General features: G+C 38.7%; 1 pseudogene; it reads left to right on the forward strand.

Annotated features, from left to right (window-relative positions):
• Window positions 1-11,355: 11,355 nt before the first annotated feature.
• Window positions 11,356-11,774, forward strand: LOC149146770 (autophagy-related protein 8C-like pseudogene; annotated as a pseudogene).
• The last annotated feature ends 4,650 nt before the right edge of the window (window positions 11,775-16,424 follow it).

The following is a 16,424-nucleotide window of genomic DNA, read 5'->3' on the forward strand; positions in this document are numbered from 1 at the left end:
CCGCTGATACTCTTTAAACTGTCCCATCGCCCCCTTCTGCCTTTTAATGCAAAAATAACTGTTGCTAAGGTCCTCCGTGGCCTTTGGGTGCAATCGGCGCTTGGTCGATCAAAAATAGCATTAAACTTTAAAAAATGGTGCAAACAGGAGGAAAAAGTGTTGCCGACTGTGCCGAGGCCGAAACTGGCTGTCTGAAGCAAAACTGGTCCTTGGAGCGATCTCAGAAAGCTTAGGGATGCATGAATTCCCTTATCGGGAGCCGGGCGCGGGCATATATGTGAAAATATGAACAAATGCCGCCTTTTCTTTTACACAGAAAAAGACCAATTTCTATGTAAAATTCGTGAAAAACATAGGCGGGAGCGGCACTATAGCAGAGATTAAATCCTGGCCGTTGGATCGCGCGAAGGCAGATCCAACGGCTGGCGCTAACTCGCATCGGGGCGGACCATTGGTCCCAACACATAAAACCTCCGAAATGCCGCGGACCCGAAATGCTTATATGCCCTTCCTTTATGGAGATCGGGTCCGGTCCGTCGGCGATTTCATATCGGCGGGTTTTAACAAAATCAATATGCGGACCCGAAATCCTTTAAAACTGCCCTTTAATATTTTTCGGCTCCGGGATATAGGAGCACACAGTGCGGACCCTTTCGGACCCGATATGCCTTTATGCCGCACTTTATTACTTTTCGGCTCCGCTGGTCGGAGCCATATAGGAGTGATGCAATTAAATATGGGCCGTTGATCTTTGGGCCTGAATGGGCGGCTGAGATTAACTCGGCAATTCGCTATCGGCGGGGTCATGGGGTTGCCACATAAAAACGCCGAAACCCATCGAACCCGATAAGTTATACAGGCCCTCTTTATTTTATTTCTGGTCCGGCCCATCGGCGGGACAGAGGGTTGACATATATGTGATCGCCGAACTGCGCGGACCCGGTATACTATTACCGGTCCACTTTATATGTTTTCGGGTCCGGCCCATCGGCGCTATGCCCCATGCCTTGAGACTTAACCATTTTCGCTTATATATGCCACTTCCCCCTCCCGATAGCGATATCGCATCAGAGGGAGATCAAACAGATCTTTATCCTCATCGGAGCACGTTTTTTTATGAAAAGGCAAGGCAAATGAATTCGGAGGGGTTATATATGATGTTTTAAACATATGATTGCCCCCTCCCGATAGTGATATCTCATCGGAGGGGGTCCAAATGAAACTTTATTATATCGAACTCATGTTTTTGTGAACTGCCAAGCCTTTTGGGAAATCAGAAGGGTTCCTTTATAGTTTGGCATGGATTCTAAGGCATCGGAAGGGGTCCGATAGCCAAAAAAGGGAGGATTTTATCCTTTTTTGAAGGTTTTTCATGGTTTTTGCATTCTTATGCCTTGGAAGGAGTCCAAAGGCACTTAGGGGGAAAGTGATGTGGTTTTGAGAGGGGTTTAGTGGCCAAAGAGGGTTTCATGCCTTATAAAGGCAAGCCAAGGCCAAAGGGATGATTTTTATACATATGAAGGTAAACTATGCAAAGGAATGAGTCATTTTGCATTTGGAAGATGGTTAGAGGGGTCAGTGAGGGTTCTTGCTGAGTTTCAGATAAACTTAGCAATTCCCGAGGATATATATGGTTATTTTTCAACCAAGGGGAAGGGATAAGTATACAGGGGAGTTATATACATAGTTTTAGTAGGGGAAGGGGAAATAGATAGGGAGTTACATAATAAAGTTAGTAGTTAATATGATAATGATGAGAAAAAGCGCTAAGAATGAAGTCTTAGGCTATCAATGGGGGAAAATGACTGATAGAAGAAGTGTGAACATTCCTTTAGTGAAGCAGATCTTCACCAAGGCAGATGATATGGAGAATGATGAATCTAAGAGGTATCAAGCAGATCTTGACCTCTTTAGGGGAAGTTAGTGAGTGACTTGGGGACAGAGGAGGAAGGGGAAAGTTAGACATGCATTTCTTGAAGTCTTCCAACTGAAAAATCACCTTCAACTTGTGATATGATAGATATAACACTTGACAATATGAAATGGATCACAAGCCATGATTCTGCAACCACAAAGCTACTTACCCGGCCTATTCACCTAGCATTTTCTCTTCTTTTTGGTTTGGGTGCACTTGAACTAGCATACCCAGCTTTTCATTCTTTCTTGTTGCTTGTGCTCCTATCTACTTCTACACTTATTTCAGCCAGGGGCTCAGATTAAGCTGTTGAGCACCCTTGTTTCTCTACCTATCTACAAATCTGCCAAGATTAAGCTGTTTGGACAGATGTTCATTCTCTATATTCTACAACAGGAAATTGAAACCTAGGGAGGCCAAGATTAAGCTGTTTGGACCTCCCTATACTTGAAAACTGATCAAAATGGATTACTCATCAAAACTGGAACACAGCAGTGGCATTTAGACTAGCACACTCTCATGGATACTTCTCTGGCCATCTGTAGCAAATATGGAGCATTGCAGCATGCATAGTATGACATATTTGGCATGTAAAAATGTCGATCATGAAAGATGATTAACCTGCTGCAGCAGGAGGCTAACACTCGGTGTATATCTTCTTCTTTTGACCTTTCTTGTTCCTTTTCTTCCTCCTCTTCACAATTTATGTAAAATAATTTCTTCTCACTTATGACCTTTAGTCTATTTTCTATCACAACTGTAACAAATCCCTTTTACTCTTTTTTCTTCCAATTGTTGTGGTGTCAACCTTGTAGGTCATGGAAGGCTAGGAGCAACAACATTCCTATCTTTATAGTTGTGAGTGGTAGACTTCCTTGTTGCCATAATTTTGCTTTCAACTTTTCTTGCCACCCTGAATGCCTTCTCTAATGAATCAGGTTCCCAAAGGTGAACCTCATGTTGGATGTTATCCTTTAAAGTCCCTATGAAGACATAAATCCTATGTTCCTCTGGAATATCATTTACCCTTATATTCAATTTTTGGAAGTCCTCAATGTGCTCTGCCATTGAACCCTTTTGTTTGAGATTTATTAATTGGCTAAAGAAGGTGTTTCTCTTTGTATCCTCATAATGTGCTATCATTTCCTCCATAAAAATTAACCAAGTGACAAGTGGTTTACGAGAACAAAGCCATCGATACCATACAAATTGATTGGGTTCTAAATATAAAGTTGCAATGCGTAGCTTTTGTGTGTGTTGCACATTATGGAGATCTGATATAAAATGTTATGCAACTAGCTCACTAATAGATAGATCAACGACTTAAAAATTATCCTATTTTAGGGGTAAACCTCGTCTACATTACATAAATGAACAATTCTTGGATGATACAAATGACAAGACCTCCTTTCTATATATAGGAGTCTAAGGGGTCACAATATAATCAGAGCCTACACAACAATAATAATGTAAGGGCACAACGATAACAACAAGGGACTACACTAGTATTATAGGGATCTAACAAAAAGATCCTAAATGGCCCATAAATTTTCTAAGTTTTAATACTCCCATTCTGTGTGGGATTTTGTCAAACACATCACAAACATATCGTTGTAGGTGTAGTTTATTATTGGCACTGAAGGCAATCATAAACTGGCATACATATGTTGAAGCCAACAACTGATATTTCATAAAATACTAAGAAAATAATGAGATTTACATCGTAAAGGTAGAATGTCAATGAATTGGAATGGTCTGGCCTTCATATTCCACAAAGTGAATGAAATACATGATAGAGGACAACTTGTATGCAAACACTTATATGGACAACACAAAATTTTATCATGTATTTTGTGCATCAAACTTGAGAGAGAACATCCATAAAATATGAGGAAAATCAAATCTATAATTGAGATCAGAACCATTTTTTTAGAAGGCCATTGAAGAATGATTTCCAATCTAAAATTAATTATCAAGTTTACAGTTCCAATGGAAAGGAAACACTTGGAATGAGCACCTATTGACAGTGTACTGACATAACTTGGGTTGAGTGATGTAAATGTACTCCTTAAATAGGCTGCTACAGACATATGTCCAATTTTTCCTCTTCAAAATGTGTTGCTACAGGTCTGGAGGAAATAACTCTGATCTAAAATGCAAGCATGGCTCCCTGGGGTATAAATACAATTTCCCTTCTGACTAGAGCTATCACCCAATTCTCCCACAATTTTCTACTCAGTCCCTTTGAAAGGAAAGTCTATCTGCTATAGTATGGGAAACACAACCTAATGAGGCATTAATTATGGAAAATGAAGTTAGTGACACCATGCATGTGACCTTCCTTATATACTGCAATTTGATCTCTTTTATCCTCAGCTGAAGCAAAACAAGTCAGCCTATAAAAACCACTGGTAATACTCACAATAATTCGACCTGTTAAGACCACTGCTGATACATTAAATAATTCAACCCTTCTCTTGTTGATGAAGCCCTGGAAAAAAATTCGTGGAGCTTTGGCACTAAAATCCTTGACACAATTGAAGGGAATAACACAACCTCAAAGTATGTTAATTGATCTCCCCATTGGCTACTAAATTCAGCCTTCAAGACTTTGAGGGAGACGAGTATTCAATCGCTCCTCCTTTGGAACTAAGGAAGAACACTCAACCTCCTAAGATTTCTTGTAACTCGTCCAACTCCTGCAAGCAAATTCAACCTAGGAGATAGAGGCTTGTCTCCAAATTTAATGGAGAAACCACTTCAGATTTGACTTCACAAACTTGTACTCGTCCTCCTTGGAATTTATAACTGAACTCAGCCCTAGAGTGGAAGGAATAACTCTACAAGACTGAATTCACAATGCTAATAATCTCCTGCAACTAAAGTCAAGTTCACAATATGGATGTTTCCTACAAACAATACCAATTAGTTCTTAAGATTCTCGACATTAAGCACAATGGAAGATCTAAAATAATCTCCCCCAAAGCTAACAATGGTGGCACTCGAAGTCCACCGAAATCAATTATTGAGTTTCTCTTGAAACTTGCTTGAGCTTCTTCTCAATGTTAAATAGAAATGATAGGAATATAATGATTTCCAATTGCGTCCATCATCCCTTTATAATTCTCCCTTGGGCCTCCTTTTAGCTTCTAGATTCTCCTTTTTCCTATTATTTTATTGGTGGGCCCATTTTCCACTAGGAGACTTTTTTCTACCACTTTAAATAAAATAATAATTTGTCTCCTTTCTATAAAATATTATTTTGCTACCAAACTCCAACAAAATAATAAGTTTCCTCCATTCTCCAAAAAAATATTATTTGCCACCCTTCTCCATTAGAATAATAATTTCCGCTTCTCTCCCACAAAATAATTCCCATTTTTATTTACTAGCAATTCCACCGAGTGGTGCAAAGGAACCCCGAAAGCCCAAGAAACCAAGAACAAAAACACAGGAAAAATCTCAAGTGTCAGTCGTAGCAAAATCCATATCATGATGGGACCTTCAACAATCAATGAATTAACTGTCATGCTGGGCACACCAATCTATGGACACAATCTCTGTTATTAGTGTTGAAAACAAACTCCACCCCCAGCTAGGAAAACATTAGGAAAAACAACCCTAATCCAATTCTCTTTCTGATTCCCTTGTCTAATCATTGCAAGATCTTGTCTTTAACGCTGTCATTATGCAAGGTTTATGCCAATAGCTTGATTCACTGTAGATTACCAATAATCACCACAAGCGCATTGTCCATCTACGTTACAAATTCTCAATATTACAAATGACACATTAGTATTTTGATGGCTATCTACATTTATCAACCATTTAATTTATATGACTATGCTAGTCTTTAAAACTGTCATTATGCGAGGTTTATGCCAACAACTTTATTGGCTTCCAATTACCAATAATCACCCTAACAACTTTATTAAATTCAAACTACCAGTAATCAACACAAGAACATTGTTTGTCCTTTAAATGATGGTAATGGTTGATATCCCTTATAATAATCTCTCATGTAACTATCTAAGAGATGAACCTAATGGAAAAGTGGCAGTCACAAAAAACACAGAGATTCTTGATAACACCAATAATTGTTCCATATGGTGTGTTAATAAGTGCAAATGCAATTGCCAGCTTTTCACTGTGGTGGAAAAGAACTTTTTCCTTTTGGTTCTCCTTCATGTCAATTAGGGAAAATATTGTGTCAGGCACATACCCTACATCCTTCATCTGCCTTGAAAAACAATCCAACTTGGCATAAATCCTTTACATCTGTGGGTGTAAGTTGTCTCGTGCAAGAAAAGTATACACATGTTTGTTAACCTCATCGTAATTGCATCCAAGTGGCTTTTGCACCCTCCGATCTTTCATTATTTTCTTTACATTTCCAACATCATCCCACCTGTCAGTAGCATCATAGATGCTCGAAAGAAGCACATAATGCACAACATTATTAGAATCCAACTCAAAAAGGTGTTTTCCCATCTTCTAGGCTAACTCTACATTGTTATGTATTCTACAAGTGCCAAGTAAACACACCCCCATGGTAGTATCAAGTTATATTGGCATTCTGTTCACAAACTCTTGTGCCTCCTTCAAGAGGCCAGCACTGTCAAGTACATCAGCCATGCATCCATAATGCTCTATTGCAAGTGTGGTGAGATGTTGTTCATTCATGCAATCAAAGTAATGTCAGGCCTCTTCCACCAAGCCTCCATGGCAGCACACCGATAAGACAAAAACTAAGGTAATATGAGTTGGGTTTGTACCATAGAGTTGCATTTTTTCAAAGAGTTTGAGGACCTCCCTAGCAAAACCATGCATTGCATATGCTACAATCATGACATTCCATGAAACCACATCCCATGAAACATGTCTCGTGCCTTTTCAAGGCTCCCACATTTTGCATACATGTCTACAAATGCATTCATTGTATTGATATTGCAGTGCAGTCCACCTCTAATTAGTTCTTCCTATATCTCAATTCCCTGCGCCAGAGCTACCAAATTCGCACAATTAGAAAAAGAACGCTTAGAAAAGTAGCGGCATATGGATTAATACCTTTGTTTTGCATTTGCTTATAGATTTTCAAAGCCTATGCATTATGCCCAATTTGTGCAATTATTACAATCATCACATTCCATGAGACCAAGTGTTGTTGAGGCATTTCACAAAAGAGCTTCAAGGCTTCCTCAATGTATCCATTTTGTGCATATCCCGAAATCAATGCAGTCCATGAAACCACGATTGGCTTAGGGATTTTGTCAAACACATTGCATGCATTCTCTAAATTCACGCATTTTGAAAACATATCTAGAAGGGTGTTAGCCACAATCAAATTAGAATGAAACTCATTCTCCTTATTTCTTCATGGATTTCAATACCATGTTGCAGATTCCCCAAATTGGCACATGTAGGGAGAACACTGGCAAATGTGAACTGATTGGGTTGAATCCCCATTTGTTTCATTTAATTGAACAATTTCAAAGCCTCTTTAGAGTCCATGCCTAGCATTTGTTGTAATTAAAATAGTCCACCAGAAACATCTGGTATGATTACCCTCTCATTCATGTGAGAATGGACCAGTTTACCCCCTTGTATCGCTCTCTTCTTAGTGTTGTCATGCAACAAAGAAGCATAAGTGTTAGGGGTTATAATTCATTCTGCAAGATGCAAAATTCTCAGCGCCTCTTTTAGTCGACCATGTTTACACAAACTAATTGTAATGCTCTACTTAATCTTATCATGCAAATTTTATTATTGTTTAAATTACCTTAAAATATTGACTTATAATTATCGAGAAATATTGGTACATACCTACATTGGTGAAACTGTAAATTTATTACTGATATAAATTTTATTATTGTTATTATTCAATTCCCAACTTGTCTTCTCAAATTTAAATTTTGATAGGATATGGTCCTCTCCAATTAGTTACCAAATCATATATCCATATCTTATCCCCAAAATGTTCTCTCAAGTTTACTTGGAAGAAGATATGGTCCTCTCCAATTAATTACCAAATTATATATCCATATCTTATCCCCAAAATGTCCTCTCAAATTTACTTGGGAGAAGATATGGTATGAAAAGTCAAATGAAAGGATGAGGGGGTAGTTATGACATTAATGATAGATGGTTGAGGTGGATGGGAGAAAGAGGCATAAAAGGGGAAGGATGATGAGAGGAGAGGGGGATCCTTGGTCTTGGTTTTGGTTTTGGTTGTTGTTTTGGAGGATTTTGTTTTGGGAAGGAGGTGGAGAAAAAATAAGGGAGAGAAGGAGAGCGTTTATTTAACTTGGACACGCTATATCTGGTTGGACTTGGGCTAAGAGGGCAAGGGAACTTGTGGAGGTTCCCTGGGCTAGGAAATACTTCGTAGTTGGCTAGGAGGCAAATCTAGTCCGTAGTTAAGAGGAGCATCCCAACAGAGTCAGGAGCTCAGGATCATCTCAACTAAGCTTTTGGAACGATATTCCTCTGTTTATTGGTTACTTATGTAAATGGTTGCAATGAAATTCTTATTTATTTAATTTGTGGTAAATAAATTTTAATGGTATATTATCATAAAATAAATGTTTAGATAGAAATATGTTATTTCCCATTTTATTGTATTTAAAATTAGAAAAACTTAGTTTTGGTTAGAGGACCCTAGGAGGGAGCCTCACACGTGGTATCAGAGCTCAAATTCAAAATCTGGACCCAAGACCCACTAGACCCAAATCTCTGCTAAAAGAGTTTATAACCCTCATCATTGCTTGTAAGCATTTTTATTATAAAAATTATGTGGAACTGATTTCATTTAAGACTAATTTAATGATTTTTTTCTCCATTTTACCGGCAATTTAGAACTTCTTTTATCATACCCTGTGTATCCCTTTCAACCATTTATCAATACAAATTCTGTGAAATTCATGATGACAAGGAAGCACCCTGATACGGTCTCCTTCTCCATACTCCATAAGACATATGTAGCATTGTGCAGCTTCCTCGCTTTGAACGATTTCATGTTCTTTATATATCAGCACTCTATGGCCATCCAAAATCTCTGAGAGTCGAGATACAGCATGATCAAGCCCAAGGGCCTGCGACTTTAACATCTGCCACTTACATACTATATTCTTTGCCAATCTAGCGTCCATTTTGGTGCTCCATGATTTAGATTGTCACCTATTATAGCTGGTGGAACTGTATTGGGTAGCTAAATATTTGAGTCCCGCAATGGCAAGTACCCCAAGAGCAACACTTGCATAGACAATCTTCACACCAAAAGAACTGTTTTTTAAAAGTAGAAATAAATCTTCCTCTCCCACTGGTCCACTATTTTCACCCCAGCTCTCTGTTGTAGGTTTCGCAAATTCAGAGGCATCCGATAAATTACTTATATCTTCATTACTCATTCTAGGTTACTTGTAAATGTCGCTGTTAGGATAGTCTTTATGAGGCAGGTCTTTGGTCGACTGTGCTTGTGAAGAGATGGTGGGAGCATTGTGTGCTCTTGCTTCTTTCCCACCTCGTTCATTACCCAAAGGGAATACTTTCTTTAGTGTCTGAATGGCACTAGCTTTAACATTATCAAGGGCAGCCCCTAGCCCAGCTCCAATTCTCACAATAGTTGCAGCTGCTGCCAATGGAGAGTCTCTACCCCTTTCCAACCTTTCCAAATAGCTTAAGACACTAGAAACATCATAATAACCTTTGAGCTTGAATTTCAGATCTCGTGTGTCCTTAAACCATGGGAACATTATCTCTATCTACCAGCTTTCTAACAACTTGCACAATCCTCAGATGTCTCCCATCCCTCTGTGCTCTACTGCCATTCATTGATCTAAAGGAGCAGAGAAATTGGTTCTGCCCAACAATTGTTGGTATTTCAACTTGACGATGCAAGGACGACCTTGTTAAGGCATCACAAAGCCTTCTCTCGTCACGCCATCTTGTCTCTCTGTTAATTGCATCTCTCTACAGCATGCCAAGCAAGCACTTCGATGAAGTCCACCATGATCTCTATCCAATGTAATAACATGAAATCCACCTATCCAATGTAATAACATGAAATCCACCTATCCATGTAATAACATGAAGTCCACCTGCCAGGGACTTTTTTTTATCAATCTAGTTGCTTATGTAAAAGTAAATACAAATTCCATACAGTCACATCCCTATACGCTTCGCCTTTCGAACGGATTTGATACCATGGATCTTCAAATTTTGGAATATTTTTTTACGCAATTGTGAACTAGTGTAATCATGATTTCTTTCCCTTTGAAAATTAATCACCAATTATCTGTGGACTTTGCATTATTGGTTAATTCTCTTCAATTCGCTGAGGTCGAATTCATGATGGCCACAATAAAATATTTGTTCTCCTTGGCCAGATTTCGTTCACCTTCAATGAAATCGAAATATCATGGCTATAAATGAATTTTATGTGTTTATACCATAACAATTCAGAAATTTAACATTTTTGAGAGAATTCTAATGATATTTTTCATGAAGGCCGATTTTTAGATTCGTATATGGTCTGTCTTCAGCGATCTAAGACTGAAAGTGAGGATCTTCGTAAGATCAAATTTGCTATGATAATTGGAAAATATTGTTATTATCCTTGATCTTTGGCAACACTCTGTGCATGTCCTGCGAGCACGACAGTCCAGGAGACCACATTTCGTTCAGACATTTTTTCAAACATGTGGCGTGCATCCTCCAAACTCCCACACTTGGCATACATGTGGACAAATCTATTTTGAAGGAAAACATTGAGCTCCCTTCCAGTACTCACCAAATGGCAATGGACCAACTTGCCTTCTGTTAGCGCTCTCTGTAGAACTACAAGAAATGAATATGGGTATTACGCTCCACCCAAATACCTTGTGCTAGAATATCCTTCAGCCGCTTTTGTGTATCAAATGAACTTAAATTTGCGCCCATCGTAACAGAGCCATTGATGCATCCAACATTCAGATGGTCAAAAAAAGAGCGGAAATGGGTTGAATGTAGACTGCAATAATTAGAAATGTGAGGATGAGTTATACATTTCCGGGTGATTAGCAGCGCCCTTCCAATATGGGATATCCTCAGCACCAACTACTCGAGCAACAGCACCTGAGTTTTCCTGAATAGACTTTATTGTTGCACCTTGCTTACTAATTAAACTTCCACACTGTATGCCTGCTAGTAGCAAGCGAGTTATTATTGGTGCACCCCCCAGCTTGTTGAGTTTGACCTACTTCATCTATACCTTCAATAATTCGCTTATGAACTTTGAGGATCCCATCCATTGATGGATAAATTGTTGAATCAGGTTCTTCCTTTGCAGACACCATGACAACGCACTCAGGGGTGCCTGAAAGTCCATCGAGAATCTTAATACGAGATCTTCTCTCCTCACGCATTTTCTTGACAAACTCACCCTTGCGACCTATTATGCCACCAACCTTCTGACTTGGAACAAAACAATGGCAAGAAGTTCCTTCAAGCAAGAGCACGACCTAGAGAAGAGGAAAGTTGAAGCTGCTAGAATAAGGGATAAATATCCTGATAGAATTCCGGTTATTGTTGAGAAAGCTGAGAGAAGTGACATCCCGAACATTGACAAGAAAAAGTACCTTGTTCATACTAATCTAACAGTTGGTCAGTTTATTTATGTCATTCAAAAACAGATTAAACTAAGTGTGGAGAAGGCTATCTTTATTTTTGTTAACAATGTCCTACCTCCAACTGCTGCTATAATGTCCTCAATATATGATGAACACAAGGATGAAGATGGATTTCTCTATGTGACATATAGTGGAGAAAACACTTTTGGTGACGAGGATGTATTCCTTGAGGTCGCATCTGGTTAAATTTAAACTTCAATATCGAATTCATTGCCTCAAATTCAGGTTGGGTGTCGCTCAACATAAAAAACTGTAGGTATTTGAACATGGCTATTGAATTGCATGTTGTCAATGTTGTTAGTAATAAAGTTATTAGGTATACTGAAAACATTGTACAACAGTGATTTGTAAATAACAAGACCAAGATGGTATTGTGTATGTGCTTTTTAAAAATGTAAATCTTAGCTTTGTCTAATAATTATTTCATTGTAAGTACAAGTCCATATTTCTGTTTGGGGATTCTATTTGGTGAAAAAGCAAGTAATTGATATATGGTTCAACTTTGCTTGTATATATTACGTGCAAAATTTATGAAGTTCCAGGAGGAGATTCTTGTTTCTTTAAAAAAAAATATAAAATCTCTATCGAAATTAAGTCACAAATATTGACCTAAAAGCTTCTCTCAATTCCATTAGTTTCGATGAGTTAAGAAGTTATGAAAATTATATGTTAAATACATTTTGAAATTAAGATTTATGTGTTTTGCAAGTATATAAGTGACATTAATTTTCATTCTCCATTCTATTAATATCACAAAATGGCATTCTTTCATCCCACAATATTTTAGGTTTTGTCTATGAAGCTCGTAAGAATTCACATTTATTTTAGCAATGTAATTTTTCTTCTTTAATCTAATTATTGCAAATATGTATATATGGATAATTGCTTAGGAACCTTGCTTCAAGGACACTGCCTCTTCAAGAGGTGAGACCAATTGTTTATATGTCCTATAGGAGATCCCAAGATTCATAAAATAGACATAAATGATTTTAAAACATAATATAAAGGGTGGGAAAGAACAACTAATGGCCATAGAAGGAAGACATGACTAAAAAGGGTATTATTCACATTAGTATTTAACTTAATTATTTGAATATATTAAACCAATTTATTAATTAGCTTAATATTAAATTATAGCTATGGTACTAAAGAAAACATTTTTGTGTTAGAGCATGACTTACAAGTACATTGTACCAGTACCCTAGCAAGTATCAGGAGAAAATTTGTAAGTTATGTAGAACTCACACATGAGAGGATTTGGTAGATCCTTGGGAATCTTTTGAGTACTAATAATGCTTGTTTACGAGCATAATAAAAGAAAAACTTATGACTATCGTTATACACATGTATGTGAGTCAGCTAAGAAGGACAAGTCCTAAGATGGATTAATAAGTCTTATGTATCATACAGATATTTGAACAATTCAAAATTGTGAGGACGCGAAGAAATCAAGGTCAAGGAGGGTCATCACAAGGACCTCCTACAAATAACCCATTACCTTCACTAGAGTTGACTCTCATCTTGTGTTCCCTAGAAGTAATTAATGAGACTTTAAAAGGGCGCCAAACAAATGAAGTGGAAGTGGAGCACCCTCCATCAGGGTTAGGAAATCTCGAGGGATCAAGAGACTCTGATAGAGGACCTCCAATCGAGGACATTACTAGGGAGCTCCAAAAGATTAAGTTCCCGGAATATGTAGGAGGTCATGCCAGCGAACGTGCAGAAACCTGGTTAGAAGGAATGAGAAGGTGCTTCACACTAAGAGATTATAATTCCAATTCAAAAGTTAAAATAGCAATATTCCAACTCAGAGATAGTGCTCTGAATTGATGGGGTAACTTAGAGCGTCAACTACACCTCACTCCGGACATAGTTACTTGGGATTTATTTGAGGAGAGATTTAGGAAAAAGTACCTACCAGCATATTATGAAGAACAACAGGTAGGAGCCTTCCATGCCTTGGTACAGGGAAATCGTACGGTAGAAGAATATGAAATTAGATTCATGGAATTGGTCAAGTATGTCTCCTACATGGATATTGACCAGCGCCAAGCGGATCATTTCATTTATGGATTGAACCCTAAGATTAGGGCAATGGTGCGGATGTGGAAACCATCCTCAGTTGCAGAAGCTATGGAACATGCTTGTTATGTTGAAGAACACTTAGACTTAAAGGGTGGAAACAAAACCATTTTTCCATGCCAACCAAGGTTTATGGGGAAGGCCCCTCGTACCTTCCCCAAGGGAGGAAGTTTGAGGCCACCGCCATATGGAAACAGGGTTGTACCCAGAGCACCAATAGTGGGGATTTCAATGGTTACTAGTGCAACTTCACCCGCAGCTTCAAGGGCGTGTGCAAATCAAGGTCATACGCGAGGAGCAACAAGTAGGGTCAGGGGTCCCAAGGGAAGGAACTCTTTCCAAAGAACTCCACAACATTCGGTTCAAGGTCTACCATGCATCACTTGTTGGGGATGCAGGGAACCCCATTACCAGCATGATTGTCCTAAGTTACAAACTGGTAACAACCATAGAGAAGGAAAAGCACCAATGGGGGGAGCAAGTAGCCACCATCGAATATATGCAACAGTTGATAACCAACAAGTTGAACACTAGTCTACCATGGTAGAAACCTCAAGTATGATAAACAAAGTAAAAGTTAAAATTTTGTTTGATTTAGGTGCTACAAATAGTTTCATTTCACCAATTGCATTAGAAAAATGTGGGTTGGGAGCTTATGAGCACGATGACTTTAAGCAAGTTGAGATGGCTTCTGGGATAAAACAAGCAGTAGGACCTAGTGTTGACCAATGTCAGGTAAACCTCGGGGTGTGTATAACTAAGTTGAAGGCATACATCATAGCATTGGGGACATATGATGTAATTATTAGAATGGACTGGCTAGAAGCTCATCGGGCTTTCGTAGACTGTTTCAAGAAGAAGGTGATTTGTTTAGATGATGAAGGTAGGCCAATTGAGATTTATGGAATCAAGAGAGGAGTGTCACTACAATTCATGCCCATGATGAAGGTAAAATGTTGTCTCCGACAAGGTTGCAAGCTATATGTGGTCGAGGCTATAAGTGACCAGAAAGGACCCTCCCTAAACCAACACCCAATTTTGTCAGAATTTAAGGATGTTTTTCCTAAGGAATTGCTTGGATTACCTCCTGTAAGGGAGATTGAATTCAAAATCAGCCTAAAACCTGGTGTAGAACCAATATCTAAGACACCCTATAGGATGACAACTCCATAACTTTGTGAGTTGCAGATGCAGTTAAAAGAGCTCTTAGACTTTGGATTTATCAAACCTAGTATTTCACCTTGGGGCGCACCATTGATTTTTGTCAAGAAGAAGGATGGTTCCTTAAGGCTATGCATAGATTATAGGGACTTGAATAGAGCCACAATAAAGAATAGGTACCCGATACCTAGAATAGATGACCTATTTGATCAAATGACGGGAGCAACGGTTTTCTCAAAGATCTATCTACGATCTAGATACCACCAATTGAGGATTAAGGAAGGTGACATCTCACAAACTGCATTTTGAACTCAGTTTGGGCACTCCGAGTTCGTAGTTGTTCCATTCGGTTTAACTAATGCACCAACAATGTTCATGAGCCTCATGAACGGTGTGTTCAAGAAGTATTTGGACCAATTTGTGCAAGTCTTTATGGACGACATTCTTGTGTATTCCAAGAATGAAAAGGAGCATGAAAAGCATCTAAGAGCTGTATTGACTTGCTTAAGGGAAAATCAATTGTATGGAAATTTGTCAAAATGATCCTTCTTTCAGAAGAAAGTTCATTACCTTGGGCACATCATTCCAGGAGAAGGGATTTCAGTTGACCTGGAAAAGGTAAAGGCCATAATGGATTGGCCAGTACCGAAAAATGCTCATGAGGTGCGTAGTTTTATGGGGCTAGCAGGGTATTATCGCAGGTTTGTGGAAGGGTTTTCGAGGATTGCAAAACCCATCACCACATTACAGTGAAAGGGGGTCAGGTATGAATGGGCATATGAATGTGACACTGCATTCACAAAACTAAAGAGTTTACTAACTAGTGCACCGATCCTTTGAGTATCAGACATGGGAAAAGACTTCATTGTCTACATCGATGCTTTGAAGCAAGGATTGGGAGTAGTATTGATGCAAGAAGGCAGAGTAATAGCTTACGCATCTAGAAAATTGAAGAAACATGAAGAGTTGTATGCTACCCATGACTTAGAGTTAGCAACAGTGATGTTAGCATTGAAACTGTGGAGACACTACCTTGTTGGGAGAAGATTTGAGTTAAGAATGGATCATCAAAGCCTGAAACATCTCTTCACTCAAAGGGATTTGAATGCTAGACAAAGGCGGTGTAGCGAATTCATGAGTGAGTATGATTTTGAGATCTCATACATTAAGGGAAAGGAGAATGTGGTGGCCAATGCACTAAGCAAGAGACCACGAACTTTCTCCCTAGTAGCCTTAAAGGTAAATTTGAGGGAACATGTGTTGGAGAAACTCTTTAAAGATAGTTGGTATCTAAAGGTTATATCAGCACTCCAGAGTAAGAAGTAGATAGAACCAAAGTTTGATGGATATGTCCTTGAACCAGATGGACTTGAGAATTTAAGGGAGAATGTACATACTTAAGGAAGGGGGTATAAGAAGGACCATCCTCGAAGAGACACATAGAGCACTCTATTGCGCACATCCTGGAGTGAAGAAGATGTACGCGGACACGAAGAAACTCTTCTTTTGGGCAAGCATGAAGCACGACATAGTCTAGTTTGTCACCAAATGTCTTGAATGTCAATGAGTGAAGGTTGATCATCGCCATCCAGCAAGACTCC

The sequence above is a fragment of the Pinus tabuliformis genome, chromosome X (genome assembly GCF_031772625.1).
Source record: "Pinus tabuliformis cultivar Carrire ecotype Pingquan chromosome X, CPIR1, whole genome shotgun sequence".
Taxonomy (NCBI): Eukaryota; Viridiplantae; Streptophyta; class Pinopsida; order Pinales; family Pinaceae; genus Pinus; species Pinus tabuliformis.